The sequence below is a fragment of the Cavia porcellus genome, unplaced genomic scaffold, assembly GCF_034190915.1.
Source record: "Cavia porcellus strain 051 isolate PalLab524CR breed Dunkin Hartley unplaced genomic scaffold, mCavPor4.1 scaffold_19, whole genome shotgun sequence".
NCBI classification, from domain to species: Eukaryota; Metazoa; Chordata; class Mammalia; order Rodentia; family Caviidae; genus Cavia; species Cavia porcellus.
This window is the reverse complement of record NW_026947502.1, coordinates 19,734,965-19,759,724: the sequence shown is the minus strand read 5'-3', so window position 1 is coordinate 19,759,724 and position 24,760 is coordinate 19,734,965. Positions and strand designations below refer to the sequence as shown.

General features: G+C 34.6%; 1 long non-coding RNA gene and 1 pseudogene across 1 annotated transcript in view; one reads left to right on the top strand and one right to left on the bottom strand.

The window, feature by feature from the left end:
• The window catches only part of LOC134471711 (uncharacterized), a 1,254,606-nt gene that overhangs the window by 800,678 nt on the left and 429,168 nt on the right, over positions 1–24,760 (bottom strand). The window lies entirely within an intron of this gene.
• LOC111757846 (U6 spliceosomal RNA) lies at positions 6,134–6,234 on the top strand (annotated as a pseudogene).

Here is a 24,760-nt window from a genome sequence, read left to right as displayed (position 1 = left end):
TTACCCATAATGAATGACATAGGTGCTAAAGTGATCAAAAAATGTAAGAGGGGCAATGAGACAAGATTTTTCTGTGGATACTCCAAGGATAACTGTCAAAACTGGTTCAGAGCAAAGCCATACTCTGAAACAAGTGTTTGCTTGACAAAATTTCTTTTCTTAAGCAGCTATGAGTATTTAATAATTTTATAACCCCCTTGGTTGCAGTAAGCCTAAACTTTCAAAAACTGTTGCTTAGTATTCCAAAGGCTTCAAATTTATTTTAAAAATTTACTCTTAAATATAACCATGTAAAAATATTTAAACAAAAATGAATCCTAATTAGAATAACCATCCCCCTCCAAAAAAAGTATAGGAGAACATCTATTTCTAGAGCAGTGAATCCAGATTTTCCAGTCAAAAAAAAAAAAAAAAAAAAACCAGATATTTCAGTATTCAGCAAGATAGACCTTTAAGAATGTAGTTATTTCAGTTATCTTTCTTTAAGATAAAGCTGCCATGAGCTCCTTCATTCTTCATAGATATCTCTTGCATGAGTGTTATGATTGGTTCATTTAATTCATTCGAAAACATGAAACAATTCATAGTCACATGTTTCAACATCATGCTCTATTTCTGCTTGAGGAAAGACATTATGATCCTTCTCGACAGAACAACACCAGTGTACTCAATCACTTTCAAACAGGCTCTTCGAATTCTCACTTGATACTAATTCATGTAGCCTTATAAAACACTTATTTTGGTTGCTCCAGTTGCATATTATATCAGTTACATGCTTGTATTGATGAAAAAAGTAATTTAAAAAATGGCTTTTCTGCTTTTGATACCTTCGTGGGGAATTCATTTAGGAACTGGCAAGCGTGAAAACGATCACCACTAGATGTCGCTATAAACAGACCATTTCCTCCAATACAGATCTACTTCCTTGCATTTCCAAATTGCCTGGACTATTTGGGGAAATTTTTTTTTTTTTTTTTCTGGCAGTATTGATTCATCTAATCTCTTGTTTGTTTCATCAAAGGTTGCTAACTGCTAACTTTAGATCCTCCCTTGTGTTCTTTTGCAAATGTGCAAAATAGGGTTTCTTTTTTCAATAAAAATCACAGCACAGGGATTTCAAAATTGTCACCATTTGATTAATTAGGTGATAGGATCATGCAGAGTCAGTCCATTTATTATTTCTTAATAAAGATTTTGCAGTGAGTTTGTGTCTCATTAGAAAACAGAGGGCCAGATTAATGTACATATGATTTGATATTAGAGTCAGATTTTTTGCAAAACAGATAATTTGACTGTGAAAACGAGGATAGCAGTTCATTGAGTTCCTTTCAGAGAGCATCTAAGGGGCTTGAGTTGAAGAGAAAGCCTGTTATGATTTCTTTTGTCAAAAGTAGAAGAAACACTGGGATTACAAAATTGCCCAGTTAAAAATATGGGCTGGGAAGTTTAGCTCTGGGCCTGGGGATTTAGCTCAGCGGCACAAGTGTCTCCCTGGCAAGGGCAAGGTCATGTTTGATCCCCAGTCCCAAGAAAAAAAAATGTTAGAGGTTTTCCAGTTGGTTTATTTTTTTTTCCATTTTTAAAAAATCTGAAGTAGAATTTCTGTGAATTCATAAGCAGGATCTATAGGAAGATGAAATTTATGACTCAGACAAAGTTTTGGCAACTATATTGCAATTATAGTTTGTGTGTAAATCTTTTAAAAAGTACCCTGGTCTGAAAAGGGATCTGCAACCAAACTGACTAGCAAGTCCCATACTACATTTTTTAAAATGTTATGTGTCCTTCAGTTAATTTACACATACCAAGGCTTAATTAGGAATATCAGTAATCAGTTGCTAAAATGTCCTTAATAATAGAGTGGCAAAGTCAGAATAACAGACTAGTCAAGCTTCCTTGTTAAGCTGACATTTAAAATTTCACATTTTAAAAATGACATTTAGCAGATGAGATGACGATGCAAATGAAATCTATATTTAGGGAGGGGTGAAAACAGCTTCTAATTTGAACTGATTATGTATTCTGTTCTACCTGTGGAAATTCTGCTTAAGTTTACCCGGGGTTCTTTGCTAATATTGTCTTCTGCCTCTCTCCTCTCTCTCTCTCTTTCTCCGGCCAGTTCCTTCATCTCCACTTTTCTTTCTAACCATGCAATCCCTTCTCATACTTTCTCACCCCTCTTCTCCTCTTTTCTTCCCTCTGTGCCACCAGAAGTCACAGATTTGGAGAAATCTGTGGCATAATTTCATTCCACACACCACCAGCTACCATCCCCAAACTGCCACCGTTCCCTCATTGAGCCACCTCAGACAGGTTCCAGTCAAGCCCTCTAATGTTCCCGACACAGATCCTACTTGACTACAAACCACAGAGGTAAACTTATTCAGAGGAATCCGTTCAACTTGTAAAATTGCAGAGAAATCATAAATTATTATTTTATGCCATTAATTTCAGTGTGGTTTGCTATTCAGCAGTAAATAAATCAATCAGTAGGCCGTTTGTTTTTGAAGGCAAAAGCAAGAAAAAAAAAAAAAATTCTAAGAACCTCCAGAGACACAGAACTTGAAAAAAGCTCTTTGATCTTCTGTCTTAAGATTATGGTTAGCAGCACTTTCTCAGCTTTTCAGATAGAGTTTTCTTTTTATTAAGTATGAGCTCTGACATATTTTTTCCCTCATTTGTCACTGCTATCAATTTTACTTTCATCTATTGTCACTTTAAAAGTTGGGCTCTCTTTACTTTTATTTCACTTTTAAATAGCATTAAACAAAGGACTAAACAGTTCTGATGATAGCTGCATACTTACAAATACACCCCACATCATACTTTTATTACATGTGCCTATTACAGAAGTCTGAGCAACAAAAGAATTACAATTTGTTAAATCATGTGCATAGGCACTGTGCTCCTTCCCCACCTCTGAGATGGTTCTTTGACATTTTAGTCAAAATTTGATAAATATTCTCAAACTTAAGTACACATGCAAATCCCAGGGAGGGATAGTAACACAAAGATGTGGGCACAGTAAACTTGAATTTGGGCCTAAGATTCCACATTTCTAATAACTTTCTCAATAACACCAAACAAATTGAGTAGAAGAGTTCTATAACGTTACGATCTTTTGTATCATTCACCACCATATACTCTATCTGTTTTCATCAGACATTTCCATTTACAAAGTCAGATGGTACTGGGGTAACAGCATTATTTATATGCACTCCAGGAAAAAGAAAAAACAGGAAAAGTAGTGACACGATTTTCTGTTGAAGCTTTCGCACCTCCTCCGCCCAGACACTTTTCTCTCCTCTGGGACTTTCTCAGTGACCTCCTGGCATCAGCAGACTTCACACTAGGGTTAATTTTCTCATTGTTGGAGCCAGTGAAGTTCGAAACTTGAGCCAGAAAGTGACTCTTCCACATTTGTTTTCACAGTGTACTGGTGCTAGCTATGTACAGGTCCTGAAAAATGTTGCTATTTAGTAGTGGCAGTAGAGAGATTATATGACTCAGTTGCATTTCTTTCCATGTTGAATTTTTCTCCCCAGAGAGTCTCATACTTTTTCATTCTTTTGATTTCTTCCAATAACACTCTGGATCAATCCATCCTCATTTTTCTCCACTCCCAAAAAAGACATCTTACCAGCAGGCCTATGCCTGCTTTTTCTGACACCCAGTTCCCCATCAAGTTCAGCCTGCATGTCTCTTAGGATGCAGGGAAGTCTTTGTTACAAGCCTTCCAAGACCTTGAGCAGTCCATCTCTGAATCCCCTAATCCTTCTAATACTTACTGTCATTTCTTAGCTCTAGTCAATGAGCGTTCTCAGTCTTTCAGAACTGATAAACCACAGTCAGCCCTTGGTCAGCAATTTCTCTTCTCAGAATCAATTTTTCTGTCTCTCTGTACTCTCTTAAATTTTTCTCCATCTCACCAAAATTCACTCTTCAAGGAACCATTCTCTGTATATCTTGCATAATCTCTGTCTTAGCTCTTTGTCTGTCTGTCTGTCTGTCTGTCTGTCTGTCTGTCTGTCTCTCTCTCTCTTTCACAATGCCAGGGACTGAACTCAGGACTTTGCACATACCAGGCCAGTGTACTATCAGTGAGCTACATTACTAGCCCACGTTCTTCCTATTTTTAATGTAGTATAATTTCACTTGTCTTTTAAAAAATAGCAATTTTGTATTCGTGAATATGATTATTTTTCATTAGACTGGAGATTCTATCAGTTGTGTCCAATTCTGTATATTATACTCTCCTTCACTCTTTGAATTCTGCCTAGAGCAAAAAGAAGTGGCTTAATAACAACTCCTTGGAGGAAGGAATCCATTCCAACCTGCCTGTCCTCTTCCTCACCATATTTAATCGAATCCTTTCTTTCTTTTGTTTGATATCTAGCTTCCATTATACCTTACTCCCAATTTACCAAGAAAAGGTTAAACTAGCATTTGCTGATGTCTTCTTACATGACTGTCAAGAAAATTGTCTATCTTTCTGATATTGCAATCTTTCCTAACTTCTGCAGTCAGTTTCACGAGCTGGTTCGGTCTTTGGGAAACTATATGAATCTCTCTAGTACCACTTACCTGGATCCAAGTCCCTAGCTCTCTCACATCTATCTTTAATTTTTATCCCAGTTTCCTTCTCATTCACATTACAACATTACATTACAAAAGTACTAATCCCTGTGATCCTGGCGTTGCAAATAATCACACCAATTTCAACATTATTTAAGACACCACAAGCGCTTTTTGAATGGAAGCCAGAAATAGGACATTCTTACTTACCCATTGGAAAACTTTCCTCCCTTTGGAATCAAATAGACAAGAACCCATACATTTGGAAATTACTTGAAAAGAATTAAATACCACGAAGCCTAAGTTCTCCAAACACGTAATGATGCCCTGTTTCTCTCCTCAGTTTGGAGCGACAGTTGGTCAGCAGGATGCTTCTAGCCTAAGGCCTTTCTCTCACTAGGTCTGCTCTTGCCAGGCAAAGCCAGGGAAATCTTCCTGCTCAAGCATTTATAGTTCATATGAATTTCACCTCAAGCAAAGAAGCGGAACCTGCATTTGCCAGCTGAATTAGGTGGAGCTGAGCACAACCCGGGGGACTTTTTTTTACAGCTAACAGTCCTTTCCAGTTACCACTGTCTCACAATAGGACTGGATTTCGTCTGCACAAACTCGGTGCCCCTGACTGTAAACTCATTCTAGTTTTGTGTATTTCAGGTCTGCTACCCATCTGACAACCCGGTAGGCATTACCTATTTAAGAACAGCTCTTGTAGCTAGAAAAGCAATCACATGCAAGGTCAAGTTAAGTTGTGAAAAGATTCTTGTGTGAGGCAGTCAAACTGTCACTGTCCTGATGCTGCCCGAAAATATTTCTGTTCAGAGACAGACTTATTTAAGTTGTTTTTTTTTTTTTTTTTTTTTTTTTTTTTTTTTTTTTTTTAGTTTTGAAGCTATTATCAATATTTTTAAAAGGAAGAAAAAGATACAAAATGCCATGAGTGTGATTTAGGCACGAGATTTCTGTTTGATTGAATGAGAGAGGAATGTGTATCTCTAAATCGCCTCTCAGGTGTCTCTCTGTGTTTTTCTGTACTTACTTGTGCATATGTGTATGTATCAGAAATACGTATAGTTCAAACAAGGGAGGGTGGTAATTTATACTTTGAGAAGTATTTTTAAAAACAAAGATTATAAATTTGATTTCATCTACTGTATCTGGTTTTTTTTTTTTTTTTTTTTTTTTTTTTTTTTTTTTTTTTTTTTTTTTGCACCTGGGATTGAACCCATGACTTTCTGGTTCCCAGACAGGAGCTATGCCAGTGAGCTTTTCCTGGCCCCTGTATCTGTTATCTTTGCTTTTATTTGTAATGGAACATGACTCTGCCAATTATGGTCTTCTTATTGTCTAGGAATGAAAAACAATAACAAATATAACTATAAATATTTTGAAATTAACAATTTGAATACTATAAATTATAAATGTAATGATTTTGCAGATTCACATAGCTAATAATGAACAGTAAGAATAAAGAGTTATGTCTTAAAGTGTATGCATATAATTTTAGGCATAGTTTACTAATACTAAATGGTGATATAACATGAAGATACAAGTTATGTTTCTGCTTCAACAGCACAAATACTAAACTGGCAGTAATACAGAGAAAATTAGCATGGATTCTGCACCATGATGACACTAATTTGTGTAGTTTTCCATATTAAAATGAATTGATTGGCTCAGTTTCAAATGAATCGACTAGCTCTTTTTAAAAATCAATTCCCAGTTGCATTTGGAACCAAGAATAAAATCTACAAATCTTGATTCTTAAGGTTGAAAAGGAGAATCTTGTATTGAGCCGAACAAAATAATTGAGAAAATTAATAAAACCATTTAGAAAAGGGTATAACAAACACAATAGAAACAAATCACAAGAAGGATGTTAGTCTTCTTATACTCAACCTAACTCAGTAGTTAATTGGGTCCTGGTTTTTATACTTTAACATCAGGATGCTTTCCTGTGGGGGGTGTTGGCCACAGGTACATATGAGATGAATAAGCGGAGATAAGGGACTCTGGAAACACAAGACCAAAATCTCCCAAAAATGCCTGGTTAGAGATAAAAGCCTACAGTGCTTTCATCAAAGTAGGATCAAAACGCACTGCCTTGAGAAATGAATGCTTGGCCCTGTGCTTCCAAACTTTGATTTATCACTTAGTTTGGTGGCAAAGTCAATCCTGTAACTAATCACCCTTTCTTTCCTTTGTTCTCTCTCCTACATAAATTCCTTCACAGGTGTCAATCTTTGGTTCCTTATCCTTGCTTCTTGGTTCTATCAATAAAGGTCACAGAAGTTCCAGTTTGGGGACGTCTTTATGAGACACACTGCAGTGCAGGCTCTCAGTTAAGGGCAGTTCCTCTGGGCACTCTTGGAGTGTGACTAGGATGCTGACTCCAAGCAAACTCTCATCCTGCATGCCATGCCACAGTCCTGAACTGTGACACTCTCCATTCTGACATTAAAAATGAAAAATAACATAAATTAACCCTAATAAAGGAACTGAAATATATCAGTAAAACAGATCAAATCAAAGAAACATACCTCAAAAGCAAAGCAGCCATGTACCTGTACAATAATCCTGAGATTTTAGGTAAAATGTAACTTGGAGGCGCAATTTGATAGCCTCATTTTAAAGACACAACATGCCCCATCATCCAGGTGGGTATGTCATGTAGTTTTCAACTATCACAATAAGCAAAGACAAAAATAAAGAGAATATGAAAAATAATGATTGAGTAGGAAGGCACTAAGGAAAATCTCCTTCAGTCCCAGTTCTTTGTAGAAAAACAAATATTTTCCCATATAAATCTGTATTAAGCTTTTTCAGCGATATGCATTTTTCCTGAGTTATTAGCTTTCTCTTATGCCTGATATAATCAACAAAAATTTTTAGTGACATGAACCTTGAATAACATCATTCATGCAGCACACTCCACCAAGCAGGGGCTCACATGATACTAATCTTAAATGGGCAGAAATGATTTCAGGCTGGACTGGGCTAAAAAGACAATTTGTAAGATTGGGTGATAAATTAGAACCCAGAACTACACTATTGGAACACCAGCCAACTGGAAAGGACATAGGTTTACTGCATTAAATCAGTTGACACAAACCACGTGTCAACATTTTACCATCTGCTTTTGTATCTTAATATGATCAAAATTGGATACAACAGAATGCACAGTCATCAGTTTTGCCTTAAAACTGACCAAGCAAATAAATTTGCTTTTCATTTCATGTTTTGTCCTTATTCCACCCTGAATATTAACATATGGCTGTGAATGCGTAATACTGATTGTTAATTTGCACATGGGCAGTGATAGAAGCACAGAGTGCTTCGAACATAAATTTGTGATGTATTAGTGGTCGCTGGTTCCAGTTTTGTTCCTGATTTAAAAAATAAAAATAAAAAGACAGAACCAGTATTTGACCTTTCCTGTGAAACATTTTTATCTGCTTGCCGGAGAGCGATAAAGAAGGTGTGCTTATCATATTTTCAGGTGGCCCTGGACAGAAGGGGAAGTTAACATGACAGTTGACAGAACCAAGAGTCGGAAAACATTCAGCAGGCAGGAAAGATAGTGGAAATCTTAACATTATAAAATTTTATGGGAATAAATTCAAATCCTGTTGTTATATTAAAGCAGAAACATCACAAAACAAAGAAATCTGTCTTCATATCGGTTTGTTGTTCAAATGCGATAATTTTTCTTGATCACAGTCAATAATTCTCCATAATTAAAAATTTGTAGCAATAAGTTAATGTTACTGGTTTATAAATTACTAAAAGAAACCATAGAGTACATAATCGGTCCCCTATAACCAGGTAACATTTACTTTCCTTATGCTTGAAAATCTCCTGAATTGTCTTTATATTCATTACACAATAACAAGGCAAAGCTACTCTTAATTCCAGATGTATGTTGTATTTTGCATTCAGATATTTGACTTTTGATTTTAATTCAAGGTCTTTCATCTCATAGCAACAGACAAAGAGACAGAAATCAGATTTAACTTACCTCTTTTTTTTCTATAAGCTAAGAGACAGTAGTAATTTATTTCATTCATAATAATATTCACTTTTGAGATAAATTTATTGAAATCTTTCTTGTCAACTTCACTGCATCACTGTGGAATTGTACAAACTAAATTATATACCTGGAAAATGGTTGGGTTAAACGTTCCTGGCAATATGGCTGATGAAAATGGACAAATCTCTTCATTGTAAACAACTAAAATCCTGGATAAATTACTTTTCTACCATTCAGATTAATCTATGACAAGATTCGTTGGTGAGGAGAAAGGTATACTTAGGTGAACTAGAGAGTTAATTCTTAGGGTCTAATTACATGTAGAAAGCCAGGGATGGTGGTACATGTCTGTAATCCCAGCACTCAGGAGCTTGAAGCAGGAGCATCATTGCAAGTTCAAGACCAGCCTGGTCTACAAAATGAGCCACAACTGTATAGGGAGACTGTGTCTTAAAAAATAAAGTAAAAGTTAAAGAAATGAATGTAGGGAAACTAAAATTCTCGGATTAAAACCAGAATTGAACAAGATAGGAAAACCTATTAGAAACAACCAGCCCTGCTGTTAAATGCTTCCATCAAAAATGCTTATACCTTCAATTTAAATATAAAATAGTGGTTTTGAAAAAACATTAGTGAATAGTGATTTTAAATTCTGCAATGCTGATTCAAATAAATTATCTGCTTATTCGATTTAGTATTCACAATTTTGTTTCTTCTTTAAGAGCTTTATATTTTATTTCATGCCTTATTGTTTATCTTGTAACTCCTGTAAAATGTTGAATGAAAGAACTGAGACCAGGCACTCTTTACATGTTCCTGTAGTTACTACACTATAGGAGGACAGCAGAGCCACAGAAAAGTAACAAAAAGATGGGTAAATTAGAATCATGAAAATTTGAGTCTACAATAGGTTTAAAATCAAAAGGAGGAATGAAGCACAGATGGAACTACCAGAACATAGATATCATAACACAATTAAATTTAAGAATACAAATAATTACATTGAAAGTAAATTATCTAAATGACCTTGGTCAAAATAGTACAGGTTACCAGATTGGGTAAAAATCTAAGCAATGTATTTTTAACCCTAAAATACACACATATATACACACAAAAAGAACAGAAAGGTCATGTCAGTGCTAAACAAGAAAATCAGAAATTGCCATGTTAATGTCATAACCAAGTAGTTACGAGGGACAAAAATTCTTTGTAAAAAATGATAAAAGGTTTGATTTTTCAAGAAGTTGTAACACTCCTGAATCATCCTAATAACAGTGCTTCAAAATATACAGAACAGAAACTAAATCACAAAGAGTTACCATAAAAATGTCAATAATCGTGACAATAATTTATATAAAAGATATACCAAAAAATCAACAAAACTCTAAATTTATAAAACACAATCAATCAAATTTTTCTATTTGATATTATAAAATACTCTTTTTTTTTTCTTTTAGAGACTGGAACACACAGTTTTTCTTAAGTGCCTGTCAAATATTTACTAATATATCATATACTTTGGGCCACAAATCCAGACTCAATAAATTTATAAAACTTTAAATCATACAAAGTTATTTCTCTGGTTACAATGACACTAAAATACATGTATCAACTATATTAATGTTGAGAAATCCATAGTTAACGAAAAAAGTATTGTACTTGATTATTTTATGAAAGAAGAAAGGTCAAATTAATGACCTTAACACTAAAAACATAAGAAGAATGAAATCCCAACTACAAAGAAGTAAGGAAGTAATACAAAAAAGAATAGAAATTATTTATGTAAAAAGGAAACTACAAGAAAAATAATGAAATAGAAATTTGACTATTGGAAAAAATCAACAAAATTGTCAACTTTTTCTTCACACCAACAAGAAAATGGACAAAATTCCTCAAATTATCATATATAGAATGAGAGCAATGAAATTATTACAGATATCAGAAAAATTAGACACAATAAGGCTTATACCGATAAGATATGTTTACATAAATAGGAAAAGTCTTTCAAAGACACAAACTACAAAACCTAAGGAGAAATGAATGAACTGAGTAGCACAATATCTGCTATATAAATCTGAATTGTTAAGAAGCTTTGCACAAAGACAACGCTAAGGTCAAATGGTCGTACAGATGATTTCTATGAGACAGTTAAGGGAGAATAATGTTAATTGCATCCAAACTCTTCTGCAATGCTTTGGAGAAGTGATTACTTGACCATTCTATGAAGCCATCCTAATAACAACTATTCTAAAAGGCATTCTGGAAAACAGTATGTCTCACAAACATAAATGTGCTATTTTAAACTTAGAAAATCTAATATTACATAAGCAGGAATATGCATCATTGCCATATGGGGTTTATTTTAGGAATGCAAGGCTGGCTTACCATTGTAAATAATATATTTTACCATATGAAGAAATTTTGAAAAAAAAAAAAAAAGCAAAATGCAATTATTTCACTAAATACAGAAAATCTCCTGGAGAAAGTCCACTAGGATCCATTTTGTTAAAAACTCACAGCAAAGCAGGAGTAGAACGGAACTTCCCCAGCCTGATAAAGGTCATCTACAGAAAATCAAGAGCTGACATCATACTTAGTACTGAAAGACTCAATGCTTTTTCCTCTAAGTTAATACTGACTCTATTTCTAACATTACGCATATATTAGAGACCCTACCAAGATAATCTAAAGCAAAATAAATAAATAAATGTAAAAGGCAGTCAAATGGGATGTTAAACAAAGGAAAAATGTGGAGTTTTCATAGCTGTAAAATATGTAGCAAAGTGATATAAAGTTTTCTAGGCTGAGATTATCTAGAGCATTCTTTGGAAGTTATAAGAAGTGATTTAATGGTTTAATTTACTAATGGAAATTCCCCTAAAAAAGGTAATGTTAAGAATACACAAAATCCAGATGATATTTCTTCTGAATCCAATTATGATCCCAATTCTGAATCGTAACAGGTTTCTGACTTTGGGCAAGTTTCATAAATTCTGAAAGACAGATTACCATTTTATAATCGAGAACTCAATGATAACAAGGATCTTGGATACCTAATAAAAGCTCTAGGACAGTATGAAAGGCCAGTAAGTGGGAACCACAAGCTTGAAAGTAGTGTGGGCAGCTGGCCCAGAGCAGGAAAATGGAGGAAAAATACGGAGGGAGGATGGTTGGACAGAGACTGACTGGGTGGTTTAGACAAAAATTGGTCAGGCCAGAATTGAGATTAAAGAAAAGGAAGACATGGAAAAACATAAATTATTTAAATGTCTAACACAAAATGCAAGAAAATTTAATATTTCAGTTATACTAATGAAATAGTTACTAATAGGTTTTGAAAATTAACAAAGAGGCTTATTTATGGGTATAAAGGACAAAAATCACAATTTATAGTATGTTAAATTTGTAACTTTAAAATTACCAACTCCAATGACTGTGTTTAAGTTTAGGTCACTATTTGGTAAATTTTTAAATTTATTTACTTACGACAACAATGTTTTAAGACTTAGAAGAACAGGACTATTGGATATAGAAAAAGTGATAAAATAAGCAAATCAATCATCTGGTAGCTAAGTATTTTAACATATAAGATTTCTTTTTCCACTACTAATGACAAAAATAATCTTAGTTTATGAAATTAGGTCTGGTGGCTAGGGTTGTAATTGCAACAATCGGGAGGCCAAGGCAGGAGGATTGTTGTGGGTTCGAGACCAGTCTGGGCTACCAAGTGACCTCAAGGCCAGCCTGAACAGCATAGTGAGACCCTGTCTCAAAAAGACAAAATAATAAAAATGATAATAATAATAATAATAATAATAATAACAATAAAGACTTACTTGGGACTCCACAATTAAAAAAGAAACAATGCATGAATATAGTACAACTATTTTAGCTCTAATAACTATTAACCACAGTATTGACCTAATACAGCTTCACAGCTCCTTAGCTACAATTTGAAAATGCAAAATCTCTTATTCTTAAGTTTTATTACAAAAATCTTATGCTAGCAAAACCTGTCCCGATGTGAATTCTTTTGGTAAATATTACTAATTTGGACTGATGTGAAATAATTTATGATTTCTACCCACTTTTCTCTATGAGTGTGACATGCTATACATTTCGGTGGAAAAAGAGTAATTTTGAAATTCAGAGTACTGACCTAAATTTGCGTATAAATGCACAGTACTGCACAGAAATAATACAACTTCAAAAAAATCCATAAGATCTGAAATTCTATGCTTATCATTCTGTAGATCTGTTGTATTTTAATTCTGTTTAAACAACTAAAATATTTTCCCATTAACTGATGTGCTAATTTATTTTTGAAAATCAGGTATAACTGCTTAATATCTTAAAGACATCTTTACCATGTCAGAATGAAACAAGCCTTCTATATCATGACAGTCTAATATAAATAAGTCCACTCTAAGAAATAGTTTGTGAGATTCCTTATGATTTTCCCACCTTTACAACAAAATCAAATGTCATTTATGTAGATCTGAGGCCTTTGCTTTTCACATCAATAAATAATTTAAATTTATTTTAATAATTTCATTAAGAAAATAGAAACAAAAAAGTAAAAGTAATTTTAATAATATGATTTATATACCTTATTATAAACATGTTTTATTTCAATATATGATCAATTAAAAGTTAGTTTTCACTATCTTCAAAATTCAGTGTGTAAGGGCTGGGGACTTAGCTCAGCAGCAAAAGTGCCTGCCTGGCAAGTACAACTTGTGAGTACATGTGAATTCGATTCCTGGAACCCAAATCTTGATCTACATTTTTAATTACTAAACAAATCCATTTGGAATGGCCTTATTTCAGTACTCCAAGGGTATCAGAAGTGCCTAGCATACTAGGCTGTTTGACTTTATTCACAGTATCTGATTGGCATTAAATGCTGTAATATTCTCCAGCCTTTTCTTTAAAAAAATGCTTTATTGAGGAGAAAAAAATGGAGGCTTGCTAAGAAGCTGGGTAGAGAACCTCTCTGAGAAAACAGCGTAGATGCTAGAATTTGATAACTAGGAAAAGGCCAGATGATTGGAGAATGATTCTCACTAACCCAGGAGGTAACCAAAGGGAAAAATAAAATTAGGAAGAGGAAGGAAAATCACAGGTGGAGGGCAGAAGCCTGACATGCTCACCTAGACCAGTTCCGCACTATGCTGGGAGCGCTGATCCAAGGTTGGATGATCCAAGGTCGCACTGAAGTCACGGCTGCCAATAACGGGAGTTGGTGAGTCCGGGACCCTTGGCAGGAGGACACAGTGCAGTATGGAGTGGAGCCAAGGTGGAGAGCTTTATTGGTTCTTGGTGAGTCCTGGAAATTGGGCCCCCCAGGCATGGGTGGCTGACTGGAAGACATCTTGGAATAGGCAGAGCCTGGTGCTATGGTGGTGTCAGTCAACTGCCGCTAGCTCAGAGAGGACTGGTGGGGGCAGCTTGGGCTGAACCTCACCACTGGTCCAGAACCAATAGCCAGGGGTGAAATGGTTCCGACCTTGCAACGTCCACCACAGCACAGTGTAACCTGCTGAAGGAACTTGCAGATTGATTGGCTCAGAGGGGACAGCCCAGCCCACAGCATTGCTGCACTCACCTCAAATATCAGCAAACTGGGGAGAGCAGCAAGTCCCCAGCCAGCATGCTTTAGAAAAACTGTAAGGAATACAGAGAGGGCCTGAGACCTCCTAAACACACCTGTCTGAGAGAAACCAGAAACATGACAAGAGCAAAAGATAAGACAAAACCTCTAGCCGTTGACACTGGGAAAATAAGCCCGGGGAGGTAAATACGGAAGAGAACCAGTCTAGCAATAATGCAGAATTAGCCACAACATCAGCAGACATAAAGAAATACATTCATGACTTCATAAACGAACTTAAAACTGAAATTCTAACCCAAGTGAGGCAAGAAATAAAAAGGTTGATTAAAAAAATGCTAAACCCCTCATAAAAAAAACACAGAAGGAAGGAGGGAGGAGCCTAGAAAAGGAGGAGAAACCTTTGGTGAAGAATATAAACAAAATCTAGATACATGAAACAGATCCAAAAAGACTACCAGGAAACTAAAAGCTCCATTGAAAGCTGGCAAAATGCCTTGACAGAAACAAAACTTAGCCTTTCGAAACTTGAAGAGAGATTTACAATGTATGATTGTGAAAGAAAAGACTTATTAAAAATAACAAGGAACTAAGAAGTAACAATTCAAAGGCTAGAAGATGACAGAAGGATCTATAACTTAATAAAAAACATAAGCGAAGAAGCAGGAGTAACCACAAATGAATCACAAAGATTATTCACAGAAATAATTAAGGAAAACTTCCCAGGCATAGGACAAAGAAATGATATCCAGATAAAAGAGGCATACAAAACTCCAGTCAACTATTAAAAAAAAAAAAAAAAAAAAAACAACAGATCTACACTCAGACATATAATAATCAAGATTCCAGTAATCCACCACAAGAACAGAATATTAAAAGTGGCCAGAAAAAAGCAGCAGATCACCTACAAAGGACAAATCATCAAAATAATGACAGATTTATCAACTCAAACTATTAAACCGAGAAGAGCCTCAGTGGAAATAGTTCAAGCCCTGAAAGAAAATAACCTTCAACCGAAATTGATGTACCTTGAAAATCTCTCTCTCAAAATTAATGAAGAAACAAGATGTTTCCAAGACAAAGAGAAACTGTGTGAGTTCATGGCTAGCAGAAAATAATGAAGGATATGAGAGAGAGAGAGAGAGAGAGAGAGAGAGAGAGAGAGAGAGAGGAAAAAATACCAGGACTTCAGCAACAGTGGCAGAGAAGCCTCAATGAACAGGTAGGACAGTGGAATGAAGGAGAAAAATGGACAAATAATAGCAGAAAAATAGAATAACGGAATTGAGGCAAAGTAGGTGGGCTATAATTTTTAACATAGATAGCCTAGATACACTAAGAAGAAGAAACACAGAGTAGCTTAGGAGGCAGGATCCATCAAGATACTCTGAATAGGAAATATACTCAACCTGAAAGAAGGTTAATAAACTGAAAGTCGAAGATGAGAAAATGAAGCTCTAAGTGACAGGGAACTAGAGAGAAATAAGGGACAACTCATCCTGCAGCTTCAGATAGATTGGAAAGTTATGACACTTTTGTGCAGTGTAGAACTATACCGCTAGAAGGAAGGAAAACCTTGTGGTTTTAGTAAGTAAAGGAGTACAGCTCAAGATCAAGCTCAGGGGTAACAAGATTCAGCACCACTCAAATAGGTAATGGGTTGACCCCCTAATCTAAAAACTAAAGAAGTTAGTGGGACCAAATATACACAAAGCATCCTAAAAAAGGGACAGGTGAGGAATTGACTGAAAAAGGAAGGCAGAGGATGTTGTTAATAGTGTATCAGGACTTAAAAGCCACATTACTCTTATCGCTCTGCTTAGTTTGATTTTATTTTGTTCCAGTCAGTTTACTCATTCTAGATTTGAGGGTACAGATAGCTATCTCCAAAATAGCAGGCTATACTATGGTAACTCTCCTTAATTTCCTATTAACTTAAACTGAAGCCCTGTATTACTTACATTGTCTTACTATGACTGATCTTATTTCAAACTGATTTGTTAAACTGCTATTTTTCCTTGATGATTTTATTCTAATTTGGTATGCTTGATGGTGACAGCCTAAGAGTAGAGGCAACCACTCCGAAGATGACAAGTTGTAATAACATACCCATTCCAGTTTGATTATTAACTGCTTTTGAAGTCCAACAATGTTCCCAAAGTTGTGTTTTTATTAAAATCGCTATGTAATACTAGGTTCAGTTATTATATGTCTGATGATGTGAACAACTCTGTTGAAAATAACAAGAGAAAGCACAGTAACAATCATAGATCACCTAATATTGTGGTGTTATAATGTCTTTTTCTTTCCATGTTTTCTAAGTATTTGTTTTTTTGTCTTGTTATGATCTGTTTTTCCCTATAACACAGAAAGGATAATACATGAGAGATTCAACATGGGGAGAATTTCTAAACAGTTTACAGGAACAGAGTATATAATGCACAATGTAATTAACAGAGACTCTGAAGAAGAAGAGACACTAAGATACCCAGTGCTAATTCTGTAGCATTATGATACAAAATCTACCAAAACTATTATTCACTGTTCAGAATGATACTAGTCTAGTCTCTTATGTTCAATTTTAGCATATGTAAATATATGGACAGCTACTATGAAGAGAATGACGGACATTATGGCAGTCACTATTGAGTTCCCTAATGTCAGGTTTTGAAGACCTAAAAAGTCTTCATCATCCTGTTATGATTAGATTAGTTCTATATATTGTTGATCACCTTGTATTATGTTTTCACATTATCTATTATGTCCACCCTTTTGACTTGACCGATTCTGTTCTGTTATGTCACATTTGGTTTTACTCTCTTCCAAAAAAGTAATAAGAACCGTGAGAGCAATGAAACCCAAAATGTGTAATAGTCATTGTACAAAAGAGAGGAAAAGAAAGTGCTCTAAACTATATAACTGCATGTATATTTAAGTGTATAAGATAGAAAATGATATCACAGAGTTTTATTGGATCATTGAACAGAACTGTTTGCAGTATCATTGATGGAATGTCCACTTTACAAGCTTTAATTTTGTGACTTGAACAATTATTTCTAAGATGACAATATGTAATCCATTAATTAGTAATTTCCTACTGTTCATTTTTTTTCTGCAAATCTGTATAACTTGTACCCTTTCTCTGCTTTTTTTTTTCTTTTCTCCTTAAATAAAATTTAAAAAAAAAAGATTAGTTCTATAATGTTCAATATGTATTCAATGCGTGTGAAGATGGGAACAACTACTTGGAAGAAAACTCGAGACAAGAAGACAGACAGTGAAGATCTGCAGTGGACTTGCTTTGAAATCTGTGCTTCTTAAAATTGATTCCTTAAGATTTGTTTTGTTATGTTTAATCTTACTTTCTTTATGATATGAGCAATTCTTTTGAAGATAGCAAGAGGCATTATAGTAGCCATTTTTGATCACCATGTATTTTGTTTTTTCATCATATACTATGTCTATTCTTGTTTTAACTGACTCCATTTTGTTTTGTCACATTTGATTTTATTCTCTTCAAGCAAGCAATAAGAACTGTAGGAGTAATAAAACCTAAAATGTGTAATTGTTATTATAAAAAAGAGAGGAAAAGAAAGTGCTCTCAAGGATATAATTGTTGCATGTTTAAGTGTGTAAGACAGATAACCATACTACTATGTTTTTGTTGGATCATTGAACAGACCTTTTTGCAGTCTCACTGTTTGAATGTCCACTTAGTATGCCTGAATTTTGTAAATGGAACAGCGACTTCTAAGATGACAATATGTAATCTATCATCTAGTGATTACTTACCATTTGTTTTTTTTTTGAAATTGTGAATTACTGCTACTCGTTTTTGTTTTGCTTTTTTCTCTTTAAATAAAATTCCTTTTAAAAATGCTTTATCCTATTTTCTTTGAACCATGAAGCCCCTTTTGTCTATACTTTGTTTGTACAAAGACATATTTCTGAATACATTTTAGTATTTCTCTATAAATCCCTCAATTAATGATAGATGACTATGTGTTTCATTTTTAGGAAGGGAATACGAAATTGGAGGATGTAAAGTGAATTCTGATTCCATACCCGATATGGACATCCATTCATCAGCTGCAGTGCCTTCACAACAACTTGGAAAGCAGATCCAATGATGCTGAAGTTACTCTACTATTCAACAAAAGGAAGAAACAAGAAGTCTGGGAAAATCATTGGATTTGTAAAAGCAGACTTTGCAACTCACATGTCAACTATCCATAGCACTGAAGGTGTCACTTGCTTGATGCAGAGGTAAGCTTTTTGAATAATAGAACTATTTATTCCAAACACATAGAAATTCCAAAGTCTGCCTGCATTTAGAGCTCAAGATTGTGAACAGGTTTGGGACAAAGATTTTTTTTTCTTATTTCATATTTTAAATCATATACACATTGCATATGAGTATATATAACTTAAAAATCTTAAGAGACATCTCTATATGCAATTTTTTATGCCTAAAACTGTAAGAGATACTCTTACTCTTGAAGTCAATGTTGCTAAGTCAGTTTTTACTTTAGTAAGACATTTTGAAATCTCACAGAATTCACATATTTTCTCCTAAGACTTCCATTTTAGGCTGACTCCTACTATTTTTGTCTTTTCTGTATTTCTAGCACAACAATATCTAATACCTTAGACATTTAACTTGCTTGATAGTCCTTCATTCAGTGACACAATATATATTTCCTCAGAAAAACACACCAAATATAAACATTATAGGAAACAGGGTAAAGATGTTATTGAAATGTTGACACTATTATGATTCCATCTAATTATTAGAAACCAATGTAGGCCATGAATAGAAAAATAATTCTGAAGATTTCTATGGCTCTCCTAGTTGCTTTGTCTGTGTCTCTTTTTTTCTCTTGGACTAAAGTGTCTCCAACTAAGATTGTATAAAATATAGTTCCTGTTACTATATCAGAGTTGAGTATTTTCTGGCCCTAAAAAAGGAGTAGTAATGCAGCTCAGAACAACATTTGATGATTTTTTAATTCCTTAAAATCACTATGGCTTACTATTTTTAATATGTTAATTATGATTGCTTTTTATTACATTTACAGTGTATAACAATTACATGCACTGTAGGGGATTGGCACATGTACATAACACATTTCAGTTCCTTTCTCCCTTTCCCTCAACCTCTTTTATTGTTCAAGCATCAGATTCACTTGTTAACTTTACAAGAACTTAAAAAATCCATTAACATTTATGCAAATTGAAAACCATAGTAATGGGCCAAACAACTTTTTTTTTCTTTTTTTTTTTTTTTTTATTTAAGAGGAAAAAGAGAAAAACACAAAACAAACCAAAGCAGCGTAAGGGTACACGCAATACAGAACTACAAAACAAAACAAAACAAAACAAAACAAAAAAACATAACAGTAAGAAATTACCTGCTAGTAGATTACACACTATCTTCTTGAAAATAGTTCCTCAAATCACAGTATCAAAGAACACAAGGTGGACATTCAAACAGGGAGACTGCAAACAGCTGTGTTCAATGTTCCAAAAACATTGATAAAGTCAGCTATTTAACACCCCCAAACACACTTGCTGTTATATCCGTTAGAGCTCTTTTTCTTTTTTTTTTTCCCTCTCTTTTTTACAACAAAATTTACACATCTTGGATTTTATTACTCCTTAGTGCTTATTACTTTCTTTGGGGGGGGGGAGAATACAGTCAAATATGGCAAAACAAAGCTGTCAGTCAATACCAAGGATAGACATAGCACATGGTGTAGAACAGAGTACAAGTTTATCAACAATGGTTATCAACATTGTCCCTTGTTTCCTTAAAAAGAATTGTCTATCTTATTAGATATTATAAAGTTGGACAAAACAGTAGAGAACAAGACCAATAAAACTTAGGCATTGTAAACATTACAGGACTTCCAAAGAAGACAATAGTCAAACCAGAATGGGTATCTTAGTGAATCTTATTGTCTTCAAAGTAGTTGCCTATGTCTTTAAACTTGATACTATCATATAGAATGGAACAGAGTCTAGTCAGTCAAAACAAGATCGTGGGAGTACTACAGGACTTCAAAACAAGTTAATAGGAAATCGAAAAGAGTTACTATTTATATATCCTAATTTTTTTGAATTTTTTCTTTAATTAAGACAAACATAAGAAATGACTAAATAAATTTTTTTGAAACAATAAGGGGGAAATTGAGATAAAACAGGACATAACAATATAACAATAGAGGTCACAGCATGACTGTTTCAACAACCTAGTACTTCACCACCTTATAACCTGACTTAATAGTAGTTACCATAGTGTCTTTTTCTTTGAAATATTTGGATAAAACTTCATATAATCTAGCTTCAAATATTTTCATATCAAGAAGCCCAGAATAAAGCCTTTCTAATTAATGAGTGAAAACTTTATAAGGCTTCAAGGCCACCTAATGGGGAATCATGATTACCACATATTTTTATATATTTGAATCATTATTTACATTAGGGAAACTATTCGGTATTCACACATGCGAGATTGATTTATTTCACTAATGAGTATGGTCTCAAGCTGCGCCCATTTATTGATAAATATCTCAATGTGATCCTTCTTTATAGCTGAATAATACTCCATTGTATAGAAATACCACAACTTTTTTATCCATTCCTCAGTTGATGGGCACTTGGGTTGTTTCCAAGATCTGGCGATTACAAATTGTGCTGCTATAAACATAGGTGCACATATATCACTGTGGTATGATGCTTTCAGTTCTTCTGGGAATATGCCTAGAAGTGGAATAGCTGGAATAAATGGGATTTCCAGTCCCAACTTTTTGAGAAATCTCCAGACAGATCTCCACAAAGGCTGTACCAGTCTACACTCCCACCAGCAGTGCAGGAGAGTTCCTTTTTCCCCACAGCCTCTCCAGCATTTGTTGTCGGTTTTCTTGATCCTGGCCATTCTTTCAGGAGTGAGATGGTATCTCAGTGTGGTTTTAATTTGCATTTCTCTAATGACCAATGATGATGAGCATTTTTTCATGTATTTATTTGCCATTTGCATTTCTTCATCTGAGAATTGCATATTCATCTCAGATGCCCATTTTTGGATTGGATCTTTGAATTTCGGAGGTCTGAGTTTCTTTAATTCTTTATATGTTTTAGACAAGAGGCCCTTGTCTGAGAGAGAGTTCACTAAAATCTTTTCCCAGTTTGTGGGTTTTCTTTTCACTATGCTGGAGATTTCTTTTGACATGCAGAAACTTTTTAATAAGAAGTGGTCCCAGTTATTGATTCTGGGAAGTATTTCCCGTGCGGTTTGAGTCCTGTTCATGAATTCTTTACCTACTCCTATGTCTCCAAGGTTTCTACCTATTTTGTCTTCCAATAGATTTAGTGTTTCTGTTTTAATATTCAGATCTTTGACCCATTTAGATTTTAATTTAGTACATGGTGATAGACATGGGTCTAGCTTTAGTTTTCGGCAAATGGAGAGCCAGTTTTTCCAGCACCATTTATTAAAGAGACTGTCGTTCTTCCAGTGAACCTGCTTGGCTCCTTTATCAAAAATAAGGTGGTTGAGTGTGTTCGTAGTTGTGGTTGTATCTTCTAATCTATTCCACTGATCTTCAGCTCTGTTTAGATTCCAATACCATGTTGATTTTACTACTGTTGCTTTGTAGTATAACTTCAAGTCAGGGATTGTGATGCCTCCTGCTTTGCCTTTGCTGCTTAGAATTGCCTTTGCGATTCTAGGTCTCTTCTGTTTCCAGATGAAATTTAGGAGTGATTTCTCTAGATCTATAAGGTATGTTGATGGTATTTCTATTGGGATTGCATTGAATCTGTATAACAGTTTTGGGAGAATGGCCATTTTCACAATGTTTGTTCTTCCTATCCATGAGCAAGGGATGTCTTTCCATTTTCTGAGATAATCTTCAATTTCCTTTTTCAGTGTATTATAATTTTCACTGTATAAGTTTTCACTTCTTTCGTAAGAGTAATTCCTAAATATTTCATTTTTTTGCTTGCTAATGTGAATAGTCCAGTTTCTCTTATTTCCCTCTCTGTAATTTTGTTGTTCGTGTATAGGAATGCTATTGATTTCTGAGTATTGATTTTGTATCCAGCCACATTACTGAATTTATTTATTGTATCTAAGAGTATTTCAATGGAGTTTAGGGGGTCTTCTATGTAGAGTATCATGTCATCTGCAAACAATGATACTTTAACTTCTTCTTTTCCTATCTTTACCCCTTTTATTTCTCTTTCTTGCCTAATTGCTCTGGCTAGTACTTCCAGTACTATATTAAATAGGAGTGGTGATAAAGGACATCCTTGTCTTGTACCCGATTTTAAAGTAAAGGCTTTCAATTTTTGGCCATTTAGTATGATGCTGGCTGTTGGTTTGTCATAAATGGCCTTTATTATATTGAGGTAAAGACCATTTATTCCAATTTTCTGTAAAGTTCTTATCATGAATAAGTGTTGGACCTTATCGAAGGTTTTTCTGCATCTATAGAGATGACCATGTGATTCTTATTTTTGGCTTTATTGATATGGTGGATTACATTTATTGATTTGTGTATGTTGAACCATCCTTGCATTCCTGGGATGAATCCCACTTGGTCATGGTGTATAATCTTCTTGATGATTTGCTGGATCCTATTTGCCAATATTTTATTGAGGATTTTTGCATCTGTGTTCATTAGGGAGATCGGTCTATAGTTCTCTTTTATAGTTGGGTCTTTCTCAGGTTTTGGTACTAGAGTAATATTTGCTTCCAGGAATGATTTAGGAAGGATTGCTTCCCTTTCAATTTCATTGAATAGTTTGAGGAGTGTCGGCATTAGGTCTTCTTTATATTTCTTGTAGAATTCTGCAGTGAATCCATCTGGGCCTGGGCTGTTCTTGGTGGGCAAGGACCCAATTACATTCTCAATTTCATTAGCAGTGATTGGGTTATTCAACAATTTTATATCCTCTTGATCTAGCTTTGGTACTTCATATGCTTCTAAGAATCTGTCTATTTCTTCTGTGTTATCAAACTTTTGAGAGTAGAGGTTTTCGAAATAGGTGTTGATGATCCTCTGTATTTCTATTGGGTCTGTAGTGATTTTTCCTTTTTTTTAATAAGGTTGGCTAGGGGCTTATCGATTTTATTTATTCTTTCAAAGAACCAACTCTTTGATTCGTTGATTCTTTGGATTGTTTTCTTAGTCTCTATTGCATTGATTTCTGCTCTGATTTTTATAATTTCCTCTCTTCTTTTGGCTTTGGGCTTGACTTGCTCTTCTTTTTCTAGCTGTTTGAGGTGTAACATCAAGTTATTTATTTGTATTCGTTCTGTTTTCCTGATGTGGGAACTCAGTGCAATAAATTTTCCTCTCAGAACGGCTTTCATTGCATCCCACAGATTCCGGTAAGTTGTATCTGCATTTTCATTTTCTTTTAGGTATTGTTTAATTTCTTCTTTAATTTCTTCTGTGACCCACTGATTACTCAAGAGTGTGTTATTTAGTTTCCATGTGTTTGCGGAATTTTTGCAGTATCCTTTGTCATTAATTTCTAATTTCAGAGCGCTATGATCCGATAATATGCAAGGGATGATTTCAACTCTTTTGCATTTGCTTAAATATGTTCTGTGAGCTAATATATGGTCTATTTTAGAAAATGATCCATGTACTGCTGAGAAGAATGTGTATTCTGATGTTGTTGGGTGGAACATTCTGTATATGTCTATCAAACCCATTTGTTCACAGGTGTGATTCAGTTCTGTTATTTCTTTGCTCATTTTCTGTCTGGTTGATCTGTCCCTTGGTGTCAGTGGTGTATTAAGGTCTCCTGTTACAATTGTGTTACTGATAATTTGAGTTTTCATTTCTGTTAATAATTGTTTTATATAACTGGGTGCTCTGGAGTTTGGTGCGTATATATTTAAGATAGTTATGTCTTCCTCTTCGAGTTTTCCCCTTACGAGTATGTAGTGACCTTCTTTGTCCTTTATGGTCATTGTTGGTTTAAAGTTCACGTTGTCTGCAAACAGAATGGCTACTCCTGCCTTTTTTTGGATTCCTGCTGCATGAAGAATTGTTTTCCATCCTTTGACTTTCAGTCTGTGAGTATCTTTCTGGGTTAGATGGGTTTCCTGTAAACAGCATATGGTTGGATTTTGTTTCTTGATCCATTCTGCTAGTCTGTTTCTTTTGATTGGTGCATTGAGACCATTTAGATTAATGGTTATTACTGTTAAATGCTGGTTAATTGTAGGAATGTTATCTCTCTGCTGTTGCATCTTTATCTTTCGGTTCTGTTTAATTATTTGCTTTGCTTAGTGGTTTTTTCCTTTGTGTATCTAAACTGTCTTTCAATATTTTTTGCAGGGTTGGTTTGGTGTTCATGAAGTTCTTCAGCTGTTCTTTGTCATGGAAGTATCGTATTGCACCATCTATTTTGAATGATAGTTTTGCAGGATATATCAGTCTTGGTTGGAAATCATTTTGCTTTAGGATCTGGAATACTTCACTCCATGCTCTTCTTGACTTTATCGTTTGTGCTGAGAAGTCTGCTGT